Genomic DNA, 6380 nt, shown 5'->3' with positions numbered 1-6380 from the left:
TTTGGGACGACATGCTATAGTATGACTTTTTGGTCATGTTTGGGACGACATGCGATAGTATGACTTTTTGGTCATATTTCTGACGACATGCTATAGTATGACTTTTTGGTCATATTTCTGACGACATGCTATAGTATGACTTTTTGGTCATGTTTGGGACGACATGCGATAGTATGAGTTTTTGGTCATATTTCTGACGACATGCTATAGTATGAGTTTTTGGTCATATTTCTGACGACATGCTATAGTATGACTTTTTGGTCATGTTTGGGACGACATGCGATAGCATGACTTTTTGGTCATATTTCTGACGACATGCTATAGTATGACTTTTTGGTCATATTTCTGACGACATGCTATAGTATGACTTTTTGGTCATATTTGGGACGACATGCTATAGTATGACTTTTTGGCCATATTTCCGACGACATGGTATAGTATGACTTTTTGATCATATTTCGGACGACATGCTATAGTATGACTTTTTGGTCATATTTGTGACGACATGCTATAGTATGACTTTTTGATCATATTTTTGACGACATGCTATAGTATGACTTTTTGGCCATATTTGGGACGACATGCTACAGTATGACTTTTTGGCCATATTTCTGACGACATGCTATAGTATGACTTTTTGATCATTTTTCTGACGACATGCTATAGCATGACTTTTTGATCATATTTCTGACGACATGCTACAGTATGACTTTTTGGTCATGTTTCTGACGACATGCTATAGTATGACTTTTTGGTCATATTTCTGACGACATGCTACAGTATGACTTTTTGGCCATATTTCTGACGACATGCTATAGTATGACTTTTTGATCATTTTTCTGACGACATGCTATAGCATGACTTTTTGATCATATTTCTGACGACATGCTACAGTATGACTTTTTGGTCATATTTCTGACGACATGCTATAGTATGACTTTTTGGCCATATTTTTGACGACATGCTATAGTATGACTTTTTGGTCATATTTCGTACGACATGCTATAGTATGACTTTTTCATTATATTTCGTACGACATGCTATAAGTATGACTTCCGTTAAAAAAAAAATTTAGGGAACACAATAGTGCAGTTGTCAGCGTTGTCGTCTCACAGTCTAAAGGTCCGTGGTTCGATCCCCGCCTGGGACTTTCTATGTGGAATTTGCATGTTCCTGCGTAAGTAATAATTAAAATATGTCGTCCAAAACATGGACGACTAACTTATGCATGTTATCATGCATGTAGTCCATGATGTAAAACAAACATCATGTAGTCTTAAATGTGACAAAGTCACACTCCAGGCAAGAACATGCAATCCTCCACAGACAGAGTCCCAAGCCCCTGATCGAACCCAGTACTTCCTGATTGTGAGATGACAACGCTAGCAACTGTAAAATTGTGCTCCCTTTATTGCATGTTTGTCTGACTTCTATAACTTATATGACTTTTAAAGTTGTTAATGAAGACAGTAACGTGGTGCAGTGGTTAGTGCTGTTGACCCCCAGTCAGATGGTTCCAGGTTCAAATCTTGCCCTTGACATGGCTTTTCATTGACGATGTTAACATCATCTTTGCCGGTGTGGGTATCGAACCTGCAACCTTCTGACTGGAAGGCAACAATGCCAACCACTGCACCGTTGATGCCACTTCTATAACATGTTTAAAAGTCATATAAGTCACGCAAGCATGCAATAAAGAGAGCAAAAGGGTTGTCATTTCACAATCAGGAGCTTCTGGGTTGGATAGGGGGCCTGGAACTTAGTGTGCAGAATTGCGTGTTCTTGCTTGAATGTAATGTTTTACATTATGGACAATGTGCATAAGTTAGTCTTCATTATTATGGATAACAAACTTTACTTTTAGGTCATCAGTCTTGCCCTTAGAAAGTTAAAGGCGGGACTCGAACCCTGGACCTTTAGTATGGGAGACGACAACACTGACAGCTGCACCACTGTGTTGGCGTCCATTTGTTGAACGGAAGTCATACTTATTAAATGCCGTAAAAAATAAATTTATATATATATATATATATATATATATAAATATATTTATATATATATATATAGATATAGATATATCGTGCTATAGTATGAACTTTTGATCATTTTCTGACGACATGCTATAGTATGACTTTTTGGTCATATTTCTGACGACATGCTATAGTATGACTTTTTGGTCATATTTCTGACGACATGCTATAGTAGGACTTTTTGGTCATATTTCTGACGACATGCTATAGTATGACTTTTTGGTCATATTTGGGACGACATGCTATAGTATGACTTTTTGGTCATATTTGGGACGACATGCTATAGTATGACTTTTTGGCCATATTTCTGACGACATACTATAGTATGACTTTTTGGTCATATTTGGGACGACATGCTATAGTATGACTTTTTGATCATATTTGGGACGACATGCTATAGTATGACTTTTTGGCCATATTTCCGACGACATGCTATAGTATGACTTTTTGATCATATTTGGGACGACATGCTATAGTATGACTTTTTGGCCATATTTCCGACGACATGCTATAGTATGACTTTTTGATCATATTTCGTACGACATGCTATAGTATGACTTTTTGATCATATTTCGGACGACATGCTATAGTATGACTTTTTGGTCATATTTGGGACGACATGCTATAGTATGACTTTTTGATCATATTTGGGACGACATGCTATAGTATGACTTTTTGGTCATATTTCTGACGACATGCTATAGTATGACTTTTTGATCATATTTGGGACGACATGCTATGGTATGACTTTTTGGTCATATTTGGGACGACATGCTATAGTATGACTTTTTGGCCATATTTCCGACGACATGCTATAGTATGACTTTTTGATCATATTTGGGACGACATGCTATAGTATGACTTTTTGGCCATATTTCCGACGACATGCTATAGTATGACTTTTTGATCATATTTCGTACGACATGCTATAGTATGACTTTTTGATCATATTTCGTACGACATGCTATAGTATGACTTTTTTATCATTTTTCTGACGACATTTTATAGCATGACTTTTTGATCATATTTCTGACGACATGCTACAGCATGACTTTTTGGTCATATTTCTGACGACATGCTATAGTATGACTTTTTGGTCATATTTCTGACGACATGCTATAGTATGACTTTTTGGCCATATTTTTGACGACATGCTATAGTATGACTTTTTGGTCATATTTCGTACGACATGCTATAGTATGACTTTTTCATTATATTTCGTACGACATGCTATAAGTATGACTTCCGTTAAAAAAAAAAATTAGGGAACACAATAGTGCAGTTGTCAGCGTTGTCGTCTCACAGTCTAAAGGTCCGTGGTTCGATCCCCGCCTGGGACTTTCTATGTGGAATTTGCATGTTCCTGCGTAAGTAATAATTAAAATATGTCGTCCAAAACATGGACGACTAACTTATGCATGTTATCATGCATGTAGTCCATGATGTAAAACAAACATCATGTAGTCTTAAATGTGACAAAGTCACACTCCAGGCAAGAACATGCAATCCTCCACAGACAGAGTCCCAAGCCCCTGATCGAACCCAGTACTTCCTGATTGTGAGATGACAACGCTAGCAACTGTAAAATTGTGCTCCCTTTATTGCATGTTTGTCTGACTTCTATAACTTATATGACTTTTAAAGTTGTTAATGAAGACAGTAAGGTGGTGCAGTGGTTAGTGGTGTTGACCCCCAGTCAGATGGTTCCAGGTTCAAATCTTGCCCTTGACATGGCTTTTCATTGAAGATGTTAACATCATCTTTGCCGGTGTGGGTATCGAACCTGCAACCTTCTGACTGGAAGGCAACAATGCCAACCACTGCACCGTTGATGCCACTTCTATAACATGTTTAAAAGTCATATAAGTCACGCAAGCATGCAATAAAGAGAGCAAAAGGGTTGTCATTTCACAATCAGGAGCTTCTGGGTTGGATAGGGGGCCTGGAACTTAGTGTGCAGAATTGCGTGTTCTTGCTTGAATGTAATGTTTTACATTATGGACAATGTGCATTAGTTAGTCTTCATTATTATGGATAACAAACTTTACTTTTAGGTCATCAGTCTTGCCCTTAGAAATTCAAAGGCGGGACTCGAACCCTGGACCTTTAGTATGGGGGACGACAACACTGACAGCTGCACCACTGTGTTGGCGTCCATTTGTTGAACGGAAGTCATACTTATTAAATGCCGTAAAAAATAAATTTATATATATATATATATATATATATATATATATATAGATATATCGTGCTATAGTATGAACTTTTGATCATATTTCTGACGACATGCTATAGTATGACTTTTTGATCATATTTCTGACGACATGCTATAGTAGGACTTTTTGGTCATATTTGGGACGACATGCTATAGTATGACTTTTTGGTCATATTTGGGACGACATGCTATAGTATGACTTTTTGGCCATATTTCTGACGACATGCTATAGTATGACTTTTTGGTCATATTTGGGACGACATGCTATAGTATGACTTTTTGGTCATATTTGGGACGACATGCTATAGTATGACTTTTTGATCATATTTGGGACGACATGCTATAGCATGACTTTTTGGTCATATTTGGGACGACATGCTATAGTATGACTTTTTGATCATATTTGGGATGACATGCTATAGCATGACTTTTTGATCATATTTGGGACGACATGCTATAGTATGACTTTTTGGTCATATTTGGGACGACATGCTATAGTATGACTTTTTGGCCATATTTCCGACGACATGCTATAGTATGACTTTTTGATCATATTTCGTACGACATGCTATAGTATGACTTTTTGATCATATTTCGGACGACATGCTATAGTATGACTTTTTGGTCATATTTGGGACGACATGCTATAGTATGACTTTTTGGTCATATTTGGGACGACATGCTATAGTATGACTTTTTGATCATATTTGGGACGACATGCTATAGTATGACTTTTTGGCCATATTTCTGACGACATGCTATAGTATGACTTTTTGGCCATATTTCTGACGACATGCTATAGTATGACTTTTTGATCATATTTTTGACGACATGCTATAGTATGACTTTTTGGTCATATTTGGGACGACATGCTATAGTATGACTTTTTGATCATATTTGGGACGACATGCTATAGTATGACTTTTTGGCCATATTTCTGACGACATGCTATAGTATGACTTTTTGGCCATATTTCTGACGACATGCTATAGTATGACTCTTTGGTCATATTTTGGACGACATGCTATAGTATGACTTTTTGGTCATATTTCTGACGACATGCTATAGTATGACTTTTTGGTCATATTTGGGACGACATGCTATAGTATGACTTTTTGGCCATATTTCTGACGACATGCTATAGTATGACTTTTTGGTCAAATTTGGGACGACATGCTATAGTATGACTTTTTGGTCATGTTTGGGACGACATGCGATAGTATGACTTTTTGGTCATATTTCTGACGACATGCTATAGTATGACTTTTTGGTCATATTTCTGACGACATGCTATAGTATGACTTTTTGGTCATGTTTGGGACGACATGCGATAGTATGAGTTTTTGGTCATATTTCTGACGACATGCTATAGTATGAGTTTTTGGTCATATTTCTGACGACATGCTATAGTATGACTTTTTGGTCATATTTGGGACGACATGCTATAGTATGACTTTTTGGCCATATTTCTGACGACATGCTATAGTATGACTTTTTGATCATATTTGGGACGACATGCTATAGTATGACTTTTTGGTCATGTTTGGGACGACATGCGATAGCATGACTTTTTGGTCATATTTCTGACGACATGCTATAGTATGACTTTTTGGTCATATTTCTGACGACATGCTATAGTATGACTTTTTGGTCATATTTGGGACGACATGCTATAGTATGACTTTTTGGCCATATTTCCGACGACATGGTATAGTATGACTTTTTGATCATATTTCGGACGACATGCTATAGTATGACTTTTTGGTCATATTTGTGACGACATGCTATAGTATGACTTTTTGATCATATTTTTGACGACATGCTATAGTATGACTTTTTGGCCATATTTGGGACGACATGCTACAGTATGACTTTTTGGCCATATTTCTGACGACATGCTATAGTATGACTTTTTGATCATTTTTCTGACGACATGCTATAGCATGACTTTTTGATCATATTTCTGACGACATGCTACAGTATGACTTTTTGGTCATGTTTCTGACGACATGCTATAGTATGACTTTTTGGTCATATTTCTGACGACATGCTACAGTATGACTTTTTGGCCATATTTCTGACGACATGCTATAGTATGACTTTTTGATCATTTTTCTGACGACATGCTATAGCAT

The sequence above is a fragment of the Embiotoca jacksoni genome, unplaced genomic scaffold (assembly GCF_022577435.1).
Source record: "Embiotoca jacksoni isolate LCO1_2020_lvr unplaced genomic scaffold, fEmbJac1.0.p SCAF_24, whole genome shotgun sequence".
NCBI classification, from domain to species: Eukaryota; Metazoa; Chordata; class Actinopteri; family Embiotocidae; genus Embiotoca; species Embiotoca jacksoni.
This window is presented reverse-complemented; position numbering follows the sequence as displayed.